Genomic DNA, 14,755 nt, shown 5'->3' on the forward strand with positions numbered 1-14,755 from the left:
TGTCATGCGACTCCTTAAACTCTCTTATTACGACTACACAATGATAAAAATAGAGCGGAAATGTCACTTCTGCACAATAATTTTAATCATATAATTACTTCTTTTGTACTTAATTAAATTCATTAGATTAGAATTAATTACAATAATTTATGTTGCCTCGAGCTAGTTCTCAGAAGCTGATTTTCTAACTTGGACTCCCTCGAGACTCAGAGTTTGACATAAAGTTACTGAATTTTTGTTAATTAATTATATCCAGGTATATTAAATAATTATAATCGGTTATTGTTCTCCTACAGTCAAACGAGAATATATACGAAATTGTCTTGACTTTTCGACTCACGAATCCCAAACTTATTGACTTGGAAACTCTTGAAAATATCTAATTTATATTTCATCAATTTTTGATGTTCTTTTCTTTCTCTGGGCCAAATATCAGAAGGTTTAAAATGGCACACATTAGACATTGAACTAATATACAACAGCCAGGCGCCTTTAATTTAAAAACGGAAGCCATGGACAAACACGCCAGTTGCCAACTAGATGGAAACAATCCGCAATATCAAATATGACGCATTACGACAAGTTGCTCCTTCTGCCACAAATAATTAATGAGCTGCAACTGTGAGAGGTTTCTGGTTACAATTAGAGCAAAGGAAGAATCGAGACGGCATTTAGTGAGGAGTAAAACGCTAAGCATCTGTGGTATCCTGAGACCTTTGGGACTACAGTGTTTTTCTTCTTCTTCGGTATCATTTTTATTTAATGAAGTGGAATATAACAGCATTTCTTAAATTTATCTATTATGCAGAATATATTCCTGGAATTTCTATAGTTTGAAAGGAAAAATTATATATGAAAAATGCAAATTCATAGCTTTTATGCAATTTTGATAGTTTATCGAACCGAGTGTACAACAAATAATCATAAACTTGATATATTTTTCTTTTTATTTTGTTCTTGGGTTTGAATCCAATAAAGATGGAAAGAATTTTCGTAGACTTTTTTTTTAACCAACGAGTCTTTGATGTTGGACGAATATCCGCACGATTTCCTCTCAGAAAAACAAGCAAAATAACCGTATTATACATGCAGTTTACAGATGTAATACTCTAACGCCTCATAGCCTTATTTGCTTTGGCGCAAAAAAGAACAGCTATTATAATTTCGAATAATTAAGTACGTATTAATATACTTTCTTTGCTCGTATAATGCAATTCCTTGGGCATGTATATTTGCTGACATTTTCTTCGAATATAATGAAGAACTATAAACTTTGGAGATTGGAGTTCTTCATTCGTCGTCGGTCGGTGTTTGCAAGAAATAAATTCTACGCTTTTTATCAAGGGCTTTTGGCAAAGAGGGATTGTGGAGTCAAACAACCTTCCTCCCTCATACCCCTGATTTATCTCTCCTGGACTATTTCTTGTTTCCCAAAATGAGATCGACACTGAAAGGACAACGATTTGACAGCGTAAAGGATATTAAAATAAATGTGACAAAGGAATTGGTGGTGGTCAGTTCAAATTCATTTAAAACGTGTTTCACACAGCTCAATGAGTGATGTCGCTAGTCTCTAGCTGCTCAGAGCGATTACTTCGAAAAAAAATTTAAAAGCATTTTTCATTCTGCTATCTAGTCGTCTTTAAATTAACTCAGTCCTAGAATTCATTGTGTGACCTCATATTTCATTAGAAAATACTCTGATTTGAACTGAGATAGCTATAAACTTCTGCATTCTAAAATGCCTTTTTGTACTGATGGGTATTTTATGATGATGGTTAAGGGATGAACAATCGATGAAATTTAGAAAGGAAGTGCATTATGTTATGAATATCGTGTGTGAACTTTGGGATAAAGCATATCGTTTCTGAAATGTGTAAATTATTTCATGCTTACCTGAAACGTATCGAGCAGAAGAGGTTGTTGCTTTAATATGGTATATAATTGTCCCTAACAGCCGCACAACACTCATAATGGGTTACGACATTTAAGGTTCGGGTGGTGGTTAACGTCTCGAAATTTATCTCGATCAGAGCATACCAATTTGTTATTTGGTTTTTAGAAGCATTAGCAACTAAGGCCATATTGCTCCGGGAATATGCGGTGGTCATTCCCTTGACCTTTCCGCATCCTCTGTATTTGGTTGTGATGGGCTCGTCAAGAAGCGTGTGCTCCGCACTGCTGCTCCTGCCCACCTGGCTACGGAGGGGCTGGAGCATACCAAACACACTCAACGGGATTCCAAATTGGAGATCTCTATGGTCATTGGATTCAAGAAGTATTCTTACTCTGAAGAAAAATCCTTCATCATTTATTCTCTACTCTGAAAGAGCAACATCATTCATTAATGGGAACTAATGGAGTGATGCACTCCTAAAAATTCTGACATATGTTTTGCAAGAATTTCGTACGCATATCTCACGGAAATAAAATCATAAGTTTTACTTTCTATACTAGAAAGAAACTGCGATTTCTACACACAGCAAAAATCTAATAAAAATTAAAATCGTAACGTACATTGTCATAATCGTCATAACGTACATAATCGTACATTGTCAGATGTACTTACCCAGCGATTTCCAATCTCTGTCTCTACAGATGAAGAGAGAGAATATTTTTGGATGATCTCAGTTAGTCATCAAGAAGTTTTCCTCGAACAGTCCAGTTTTTCTCCTCTATAAAGATAAATAACCCTAAAATACATAAACATTTATTTTTAAGCAACTTTTTTTTTATAAATTATAAAGCCCAAGATGATTGGTAAATTTATTGTTAACTGTGATTGTCGAATGTATGTGTGTTATGACAAAATAAGACCGTCATTTTATTATGTCTGAAATTTAAGTGTCCTTCGGTTGGTAGGCTGTTTGCTGGACAAAAATCTATCAGCGAGGACGTGGTTATCGAACTTCTAAGTGGCATCTGAATTTTTGACAAGAATATTTAGAAGAAATTGAAGAATAAATTCAGAAGCACGTATAAGTGCTGAATATTAACGATGTGTCACAATTAATTTCGACACGGCAGTCTCTCAAACGAAAAATGAAGAAAATGAACACAGCTATGAACAGCTAAATTAATCAGATCGAATAACAAACATTATTCTTTTTAACGTTTAGCGATTCTGGACGCACACTATTTTCCATGTACAGAATTGCCTTGGTGCTTAACGTCACGAAGTTTTCTCCAATGTCCCAACTTTTCAACTTAGAAACTATTGAAAGCCTCGTGTATTTATCTTTCGCCAATTCTTGATGATCTTTCCTCCCGCCGTGCCTAATATCAGAAGGTTTAAAAACGATACACCAGAGACATTAACTGCCACTTTAGTCATCTTTTATTTCAGCAATGTTCATTAACTCTGTGTGACCTTTCCACAGCGATATCTGTTATGCGAGCTGGAAGACGCCCATACCTTAATATTTATGAGACGTCTATTTAACTTTCTTCGACGTTTGCACTTTGTGGATCTTAAAAGGAGCATGCTCAATTTCTCTTCTTTTTTTTTATTCTCTTTCCATTTGTTAAAAATAAGGAACACATTCTGCATAGTTAAACTTTTCCATTACCTTGCCTCGTTCTCGTACCATCCGTATTTCATTTTAACAGCGCCATTTCAATACAAGTGGCATTACTGGTTTCCATTATTGATACATCTCTTACTTGTTCTGCAGTCCTGTTCAAGTTGCAAATGAGTGTTTACGGTGAAATATGTCTTTGACTACTGTTTAAGACACCTTCCGAGTTTCTCACTAGCATCGTAATTTCTCTGGGATTTCAGAAATCTCGTATGAATTGTGCCTCTGTGAGAATTTGGGAAATGAATTTACTTCGCTAGAACATTTCGAGGTGGAATAGCGGTTTGCATTTCTGTTCTAGCTATGGGAAACATAATGGCGTCTTGTAACGTAACTAAGGCGATGTTGGTAGTTTATAATATTCTAAATACTGCACCAACTATTTGGTAAATCACGGCATTCATTAATCAGAACTGTATCTAGAAAATAACCGGCTAATAATCGTTTTGGAAAAGGGCCGATTCAAATGATGCTGTGCTAGTCGGTCTCAGAAGGAGGTTTATGGATTTTTTGCACCTCGCAGACAGATTAACTGAATTTAGAACATATTCAGTTTAGAGACAAGACAACTAACACTTCATGGCCTTAGCTCAAATTGAAAAGAACTTTAACTCCTTTCTGTGAAACAAACTATCCAAATTGCGGGACTCCTCCTAGACAATGATCCACCCAAAAAAAATTCTCATTGTAAATTACAGTAACGTAATTAATTTCATTGAAGCCGTAACGCTGAAAAATTCAATATTCACCGAGTATCAGAAGAATTTTTACACCATAGTCATCCTTGAAATCTGGAAATTCTTCCGACCAGACGCATCCCATCTGAATGGGTCCTTCCAGCAGAATAATTCTCCGTGTCACAAGGCCAGAATTGTAAACAACTGGTACCAGTAACATGAGAGTAAGTTGGGTCTACTGGTGGTGGCCAGTAGATATAGTAGCAGATCTCAATCCATCTGCATGTTGTGCAACGAGCTCTTGGGACTAGAGATCTAACTTTCGAATTGGCAACAATTGTGGGAAGCACTTGGATCAACATGGACCAGCATCCCTGTGGCACATTTTCGCCACCTTTTCGGCACCATTCTGCGACGAATCTAGGCTGTTATGAGCGCTAAAGTGGGACCTTCTCGCTATTAAGTAGTTGTACCTAATATTTTGAATCCCATTGTAAATAATGATGGTTTAAAAATTTTCAAAATCAAAACTTTTATCATGTAATCCTATTATTTAGCCATCTTTAATAAGTTAAAAGTTCTTTGGAATTTCCTTGGCAGAATATTAAATACGATATGTCTGTGAGCACTGACATGATCAAGGTCATGAGGCGTCAGTATATTGTGTATGCAACTGGATATATCCTTCGGTTGGTTTGCTGAACGAAACGAAAAATCCGAGTTTGAGATAAATCCATGCCCTCCTTTACCCATGATTGACTGATTCTGCCACTTTGCAAAAACAGCCTCTAAAATTTCTTCCCGTTTCGACGGAACTCGAACTCAGACTTTCCCATAAAATCTGAGGTCTGCTAAAATCAATATTAATTATTGTAGACTTAATCTGAATGATTTCTTAAGAAAACAGGGGTTAAATCATAAGAAGTATTTTGCGCTAATTCTCTATAGAAATCAGTGTAAACCACCTATAGGTCGTTCTTCCTCTTCATTCCTTAAAACGCTCTAAGCGAATCACAAATCACTGTCTGCTGCTCGCTGCAATTTGGTACGACAGTCTACATAGGGGCCGATTTACGGGCTTCACGTCTGAGCGTCACACCGGAAGCTGGATATATACAGCATTAAGGAAGCACTTCTTGAAAGAAGGGCTTCCTAACGTTGTGATGGACCTACAGAACATAAAATCTCTGGAATCCAATCTCCCACCTTTTACAGATGACTGACCAACTTCACGCAAAAAAGTTTCTTACACTGTGATTGCAGTGTGAATTTATTTCTGTATGTTTGAATAAAAATAATATCATCGTCATGTAATCTGCAATTACCCTCTCATTTAAATTGAAACTATCAATATTTCATCCACTTACCAAAAATACACACCAGTTACTAGTATTGCGCCTCATTATTAAAGAATTCGCCATGTTGTGACACCATCCCAGCAATAAGATTTATGGTAGGTGACGTCGGCGGAAAATGCACACATCTGCTCCCTTATGGGCACTAAATTTGTGTCGACTCACCTGACGCTGATGGCACGCGCTTCACATTTGAGTCCAGGTCTACTCACAAATAACTGATAATGAGTAGGGAGGCCACGCAAGTAGAAGCCGGTAAAGTGACGGGCACCATTAACGGTGTCATGGGAACTCTGGAGAAGCATTTATTATTATTTTTTTTTTTACTTGCCGTAGACAATGGAAGTTTCCATCGCTAAAGGCCCCGTATAAATCTTTCTGAAGATTAGTTAGGCATTATATGAGAAATTGGTCCAGTTAAGGGAATGCCATCTTCCATTACTGCTTTCTTCAATAAGCTTTTTGATGCAAATAAATTTAATTAAGTGGAACTGATCATATTATCAATCCCTTCTCGTCTTGATTTAGTTCTTCGAAAAAGTAAAAATAAAACTGTTTGTAGTCCCTAACGCATTTCGCGCGAAATTTATTCTGTGAGATTACTACTGCACTACCTGTGTGCACAGTACCCTCTATAATAAATGTAGTGATCGGTAATTATTAATAAACGACAGAAAATGCAGAAATTATAAACAGTTGTAATGTTTTCTGTTTTGTTTCTGGTGGAAAACAAACCATGCGACCTCTCCTGAGGCTGACCAATTCAGCCACGTTATGAAAACGACCTATAAAACCTTTTCGCATCATTGACGTAATTCTGCCTCAGGTCTTTTCCACCAGATATAGTGAGGATAGTGATTATACCAATTGTGCTGCCCACGAGGGCTGCAGAAGATTATGTAATCCACATTACTGAATTGGAACTTATACAAACTAAATTATTAAAATACTTAATGAAATTAGACAATCAACCAGGAGGCTTCATGCGTTCAATTATAATTTAAATTTATCAAAATATAATTTAACTTACACCAGTAGAAGAAGACGGGTACTTGAATTAAAATTTTTGCATAAAACCATAAACAGTTATTGCTCAAACACAGAATTACTACATTATCTCATTATTCATAATGCTGTCTCTATTAGATTTGAGAAATATTTATCCATTTTTTTCAAAAAAAAAACGAATTCAAACAAAAAATTAAAAATATATATAATATTCTGGAGTTTTTATTATTATCTGGTTTGTATTTTTATAAAATTTTAGGTGTACATTTTATCTGAACTGTTATTTTTAACAATTTATTGAAAGCTATCTAATTTTTCTCACACGTTGTAAGTTGGTATTCTTTGCAAGCTGTACCTGTTATGTGTGAAAATTGATTAGAGAATTCTTGCAGACTATTCGGGCAAGATTGGATCACAACCTATACTCGAAATATAGTCATATAATTCAGTTCCAAGTTTCCCCTCCAGACATGGAGAACAAAATATTTTCAATTTAAAAATTACCAGATAGTTCAACACCCACTGTTTATTATATCTGTAAATTGCGTTTGTTCTCCGGTCAGTTTTCCGTTTGCTGAACAAAAAAAACTCGACTTAAAACTCCGGTTGTTAAATCGAGGGAAAAACCCGAATCGAAACTCGGGATTTCATCTAGGGTTTTCCCTGGTCTCTTCATAAAATTTCAACTCAGTGATTACTGGAAAAGCACACTCAGAAGAAAATGACACAAACTTTCAAGTAAATTCATTAATATTCCACATAATTAAATATTTATCCACTGCCCAGAAAATCAAGGGAGAGATCGAAATAAGATCAACGTAGGGGTTTTCTAGAATTGTTTTAGATTATTCTTATCTTCTGATAGGTTATTAATCTTGCGTTGATAGCGAAGTATTCAGTTCTTTATTGCTCTCCACCAGTTGAAATGTCACTTATCGGACCATGGCAGAATCTTAGTTAGTAAACCAAGAAATAGTGTTTCAGCTTCTTTTATTAATATTAACTTCAAGGCCTAATAAACTGAATAGTTTCCCTCAGTTCAGTACTCTGCAGTTGATCATGTAAAGTATCATCATCCTTTTACCAATAATACATTCTATAAATAATTAAATTCCCTTATGGTGATTACAGTGGCTACGATCACTGCTCTTGCGCACCGTGTGGAAATGGCCCCAGGTCGATTCCCGTCTTCTTCAAAGGGACTATTTCATTAGTTACCGCGTGGCCAGATCTGATATTGTTATTATCGTTATTCCCTATTAATTAAAATATACTTTTATTAAGATATTTATAGCCCTTCAGATATAATTGTCTTGGAGAATCTTAAATTTGTCAGTGCTGTACATTACGTCATTTCTACTACAGAAATGATGTAATTTGCGGACCTTTTACTTGAACATAAGGTTAGTAGAGCGATCTGTTAATTGCCCCTAACGTTACAAAGCCTGCCAATGTCGTCTTTTGTCGTGCATTCGCCATTTCAGACGCTTTAGATGCTGCGGGAGGTGCAGTGGTGTTATCGAATTTGTGCCTCCTGTTTCCCAAAATTATCGGACACAATTGGGAATACTCGACGGTCACACGGGGCGACTAACAGCCCTCAGCAACAAGGGAAAGAAGAGGGAAAATAAACTTGAGTAAAGAAACAACAAGGACTGTACTGACACAGGTAATTAGGCTTGTATGGAGAGAAAGACAAACTTGGTATTGAGGCGTGTCACGAAACAATTCTGTTTACCTTCTGTTTGGTAATTTTATTTCCATAAACAAACGAACTTCAATGGCCGGTTCTGTTCCCAGAAACATCATAATGAAATCTCAAGTCTAATATTTAAACTACGCAATATTTTTTCCTGATTATTCTGTTTTGTCTTCCCTCTCGATTAAGTTTCCCATTTCAGTGTTTACTTAAGTTTGGAAAGTATTTTTACCAATACTTCTCAATCCTAACAGAAATGCTGAATGTTACACTTTAGTCAATATTTAAGAGGATTGTTCAAAAAAGTCATGGAACAGTGACCTGTATACATAGTTCGTGAGCAAGATGATCACATAGAGTAGGACTACATATAAAAAGAGGCAGGATAATTGGTTTATAGCAACAGTAGTTTCGCAAGTGTACGTATGTTAATCGTAAAGTTGTTTCCCTCGAAGGAAAAGAAAAACCGTGTACTGCAAGCTGCTCGGAGTGCAAAGTTTATGAAACAAGGTCAACGCTCTTTGATGAAGATTGAGTTGCACTAGAGATATACTACTACTCATTCGTGGAGAAGCATTTGCATCAAGCAACACTACGAAAGCGCCGCCATTTCCTGGATACAGGGCCAATCATCATCTAGCACGGCAATGCAAAGCTATATGACTCGTACTGTAAAGGCCCTAATGCAGCGATGCCAATAAGAAATCCTGAACAACAGCACTGTTCTTTGGAAATGAGTCTTTATGACATTTAATTGTTCCGCAAGATAAAGAATCCACTCAAAAGCCAATTTTAGGACAGCAAAAACATAGCAAGAATGAACCAGGCTGCTGATGGTGTCAGGCGTCTCCTGCGAGTGTTTGCGATCGAATTATATGGGGGTTAGGAGATTACTTTGAGTGATGTAACTGTCGCATGTATGTACTCTATGACACTGAAACTGCAGCACCAAGAAGGAATGAACGGAAGTGCAAGTAAATCTTCTTTCCCACAGGAACCGACTTCAGAGGGCAAAGAAATTGTAGAGAATGCCCAGATGTCACTTTCGACGTCAATGTCAGCAACTCAGCGAATTCAACAGAGATCAGAATTTCTGTCTCCCACAGGCTGGATGGTCGCTTCGTCGTGTAGTAGATTGCATGGGCCGTGACAATACCACAGTCCATAGATGCTGGCAACAGTAGCTGCGGGAAGATACGACTGCCCGTCGAAGGGGTAGTGCAGCACGACGGAGGACTACAGAATTGGAGGATCGTCTTATCCCTCATCAGTTTTACACCTCACCTACAGCCATGCTGGCTAAAATCTAACGAGCTGTGACATCAGCTAGCCTTCGCCCCATCACTCGTCGAGCCATTGCATCTGACTGTTAGAAGAAGGCCCTCGTGCATCTTTGTGTCGATTACCTCTGACCGCTGCCCATCGTAAGAGCGCCGGGAATGGTGCTGCGCATGGGCAACCTCGGATATAGAATGGCATCAAGTGGTTTTGAGAAATGAATCCCGCTTCTGCTTGGGACCCAATGATCTTAGAGCCATTGTTGAACGCTACACTGCACGTTATGCTGATGTTATGATGTCGGGAGCGATCAGTTTTGATAGTCGGTTTTCGTTGGTGTTGGTCAACGGCAATGCCAATCGACCGATTGCCGCTGTGTTGCCGACATTTTGTAACGCGTCGCTCTTCCTTTCTTAGTGGGGTGCCTGACGCCATTTTTTCAGCAGGACAACGTCCAAACACATACCGCAGGGCTTTCCTCTGAGCATCTTCGTGGTGTGGACATGCTTTCTTAGCCAGTCATCCACCGCAGCCAGCACAGACCACGAATCGGGACCAGGTGCAAGAGGCATGTTGGGAAATACCACAAGCGACTATTCGATGCCTGTACAATTCAATGCCGAGACGCTTAGCACAATGTATCCGCAACCATGGTGGATTTGCATCATACTGATCTGCCTATTGTAAGCATCATTTTGTGTCAGGAAATGTGTTTGCACATACAATTACTATCTACACCTTTTATCATGTGTTCATTAAATCATTTTCAACGTCACAGAGTGTATACAAAGCTCGTATTTATTTTTTTTTTCTCAGCCGTGTTGCCACTACATTTTGAACAACCAACTGCGGGTTGTTCATTTTTAAGATACAAATGACCATCACTGTTTATCGGTACTGTTTATCAAGCCAAAAACTGTCAACGTTGGACATAGTCATCCTGAGTTCGAAAACTTATAAAACCTATTCAGAACTGTAGGATCAGGAACTGCTATTCACGTTCGAAACTTAAGAAGAGGACGCTACCTTCAAAACTCTTTAAGGCGGTATTTGTCAGTGAGACTGCTAGACAAATGCATGTATATTCTTCATTATTATTTTATTTTTATGATGTTGCATTATGTACAATGAAATATGAGTCAAGTAGATAAAGCTAATAGTCTTTGTGACCATTACATTGAGAAAGCATGCCATTCTCAATGTAATGAGAATGGCATGCTTTCTGCTGTGAGATCTGATAATTTTCCAAACATAACTGTTGTTGTTGTAGTAGTAGAGCTTTAAACGCATCAGCGACGAAGACCATATTGCCCTGTGTATATATACACACACATTGTATTATGTCTGTAACTCTTGTGAAATCTAGGTTGCCTGGACTTTTTTTTTCAGGGAGAAAAAGCCCATAAAAATCCCTCGCGTCATTGACAGGAGTAGATTCCTGGGATCTTTTTCACCTGATGTAGGGGGAAAGTATTTATATGAACTGTGCCAACCGCGAAGGCACCATCATCACTAAGCGAAAATATTCTATAGATATGAACTCCTTAACCTTGACATTGTACGTGATTTAAATCATTTTTCTCGTTTATAATTATGAACACTGATTTCGGACATCGTATTTGATTAGTTCAGTTTGATCAATTTCTTTTCCGGTTTTGACATTTTACCTTTTGAAACCGAAATTCAAACAGTAGGCAATCTCTTTTTGAAAGTATTCTTACTGCTTGAACAGTTGTACCAGGATTCGACTGTACAACATACAACAAAGCGAGGAGGGGTATTGATAAAATGGATCCGAAAAGAAATAGGCCAAATAAAAGAGAAATTTTAAACCATAAAACGGAAATAAAATGGCAAAGGAATCAGATTTTACCTAAAAGAACCAGATCGAAATACAATGTGTGTGCGAGAGAGAGAGAGAGAGAGAGAGAGAGAGAGAGAGAGAGAGAGAGAGAGACAAAGAAAAAAGTGGATATAGGAAACCGATAGGCGAAATGGGCATATGAAAAATGTCAATGTTCATCGCGCAATGGTCATAAATAAAACAGTATCTTATCTTGCACATTGCAGTGTGCTCTATGCCTTTTCTTCTGTTTATCAGAATGTCTTTCTTAGAGACACGAACTTCTTTCTATTTCTGTCTGCTCTTTTCCTATTTCACTGTCATTGCTTTTGTCTCCAGGTGGAACGAATGGTCGATGGAAAGAGACATGGAGTCGGGACCAGTCAATGGCTCTCATTAATACTCCACCCTTCCCATTTTCTCCTTTTCCAGCCACTCTTTCGAGCCATTGACTTCTTAACATTTTCACATTCGCCGTGTAGTGTGTGCTCATTACTGACAGCCACTCGTCTGTTCACTTTTGGCGAATAAAAATAAGCACGTACATTTAGAAAACACATTAGTATTAGCTTCAGCTGTTTAACGGACTCGAGAAGTAATTATACTCTGAATCAGAAAGCTTTCTGGCACGTTTCGCTCCAGTGCCCCGGCGGAATCTGTTCATGCGCATGCTCCTATATTCCTGCATATTCTCTATGTGCAATATAACAAACTGGACACGGCGGCAGATTATTAAATTAGAAATTATTTCGACTCCCTTTGAGCTGCACATTAATTCCAAGCGGTGTAACTAGCCAGAAAGGTTTAGGATTTCAACTAGTAACAAAAGTTCTTCTCAAAAATAAACAGTGGCTGTTATTTATCGTAGATGGCATCGCCTCGCTTTTTTTTTCTAACGTTGTGGATGCTAAAGATTAGTAGACGCTTTATACTCTAAACTTTATTACTTTTTGCATAATCTGAGAGTTGTGGTCAATAATGAACTTAATTTTCGGAATCTGAGGATTGATGCTTACAGTGCGCGCATTACTACATAAGTCGCATATATTGCATATGCATTTATATTAATGTATTGAAAGTTGATATATCGCTGATGTCGGAGAACCTAACCTTCACATGCATTAAAACCGAGTTCATTATTAGTATTCGCATTAGTAGAGGCATATGGTGCAAGAAAGCAAGTTTATGCAGCATCAGCCAAAATGGAAGTTTGTCCCAGCAATCAACCATCCACTGGCTAAAGACATATTTCCGCACATCTATTCGACAACTGTCTTTTCTCAACTTGAGTTTATGCCCCATCAGGTTCGTAATCTGCGCAACAGGAAGAATCCCATTAGCATTGAGCCTGCTCAAACCATTCAAGACCTTAACACCTCAATGAGATCACCTCACAGGTGCAGTCTGCAGACGCCGCAATTTGCAGAACTTAAGCCTCTCTTGGTAAGAGGATCCCTTTGTTCCCCTCAACAGTCTTGTTGCCATTCTCTGTACACGTTCCAGCAGCTCTACATCTTTCCTAAATGAGGCTTCCATACCTGTACGCGACCATAAAGGCCATACACGAGGTTTAAGATGAATCAAACCCCTTCTGTGGCAAACGAGAAACCAGTAATATAGATGACGCCTTATATTTAATTCTCTCAACATTTTAATAATTTATTAATCACGGTTTGTTTGTTTCTTTTTACCGAAAGGCAACTAAAGCCACGAGGCATCATCAAATTACACCTATCTTTAAATTGCGTGTACTTTCGGGAGAGAAACTATTCAACCCGCTCCCGTGACTGAATAACGCAGCCACGGTGTTAAAAAAGCCCATAAAAGTTCCTCCCCATCGAGTCAGGACTCCAACGATGGCTATTTTCAACGCAATGAGAAAGGGTGGCCATTACCAATACATGCCAGCCGCGAGGGTGTTGTAAATGCTTCAGAAATGAAAAGCAAAGCAATATATTTAACATTTCTCCTTCAAGTAACACTTCATTATTTATTAGCTGTGTTTTTGTAGTAGAAATATTTCTTTCCATCGCGCAGTCGTGGATGGCATTATCTGCTGGAATCTTATTATTCCCTTACGTCTTAGTGATTTTTTAAAAACTTGTCACGGAGTAATCCACGAGAAAAAAAAAAAATCATTAAATCCAGAAACAGTTGGGCCTATTCACCGTTAGATTGAATCATGTATCAAGCTGTCCATCTTTCTCAAAAGACCTATAAACATGACCACCTCCATTTATAACTTATACGTATAAATGACGCAAGTGCTACAGAAGCGTGAACTCTGCACACACATTATTCGTTTTTATTCCGCTCCATTTTTCTTACACCACAAACGCTTACAGGCGATTCGTGTTTAAATTATATCGAAGGATTTTTCTCTTATCGCTTCCCTGTCCTTTCTAATCTCATAAATTCGAATGTCCCCCCGCTTCTTGATATGTTTGATTTGTCTCGTGCATATATTCACTCTCTCGCGAACATAACGTAATAATTCTGAGGCACGTAGGATTGCTATGGCAATTACATCCGAGCAGCTTTTCACGCACATCTCGTGTTTGGCTTTATGAGTGGTACGTGATAAAACCTTTATTATCTGGCTGTATTATTTGAAGTGAGAAGAAAAATATTGGCAACCAAAATGCATGGATTCGTTAAAGTGGGCTTATCGAACCGCCGATTCTGGGCACATTTCAGGAAATTCCGTTAACGTGGTAGAAGTATTAAGATAGACAGCTTCAATAATAAGAATTTAAATAAATACGCGTTTTATTACGAAAAAACAAGGGAAAGACGAGAGTGTAATAGGAATTCACGAATCGATATTTTATTCTCATAAATCAAAGTTCGGGCCTTTCGCATGCGACTGATGTTTTTTTATGGCTCACAACGTTTTTATAGTCTTCCAAGACGTTACCTAGGACTTTCTTTTTTTTCTTTTTTTTTAATTTCTTGACAGCATAAACAAGTACCGTGTCCAAACTTTACGATCTAATGATAATGGCATGCCAGGTTTTACACACTCCGGGTCACGCTGATAAGCAACTGGGCGACGGGAAAAAATATATTTTATAAACAAAGATTTTTTTCTTTCTTTTTTTTTTTAATGTATGGGGCCAAACCCAAATGTGTTTTTTTTACACAAAATCCACGTCTATTGATTGTCAAGTTTAACAAAAAAAATCTTTTAGTGTTTAGTGGGGAGAATCTCCATTAAAGCGAATGTGATTAGCGTGGACACGCGCCATTTTTATAAATGTAGACTTAATTTTATGTAAATTGTGATTGTTTTTTTTTTAGATTAGAAGCATACTTAA

General features: G+C 37.7%; 1 protein-coding gene across 4 annotated transcripts in view; it reads left to right on the forward strand.

Moving 5' to 3' along the window:
* LOC150089645 (complexin-like) overlaps nucleotides 1–14,755 on the forward strand; it is a 650,426-nt gene that overhangs the window by 432,072 nt on the left and 203,599 nt on the right. The window lies entirely within an intron of this gene.

This window comes from Mastigoproctus giganteus, chromosome 2 (genome assembly GCF_048544385.1).
Source record: "Mastigoproctus giganteus isolate SK-2022 chromosome 2, ASM4854438v1, whole genome shotgun sequence".
Classification (NCBI taxonomy): domain Eukaryota; kingdom Metazoa; phylum Arthropoda; class Arachnida; order Uropygi; family Thelyphonidae; genus Mastigoproctus; species Mastigoproctus giganteus.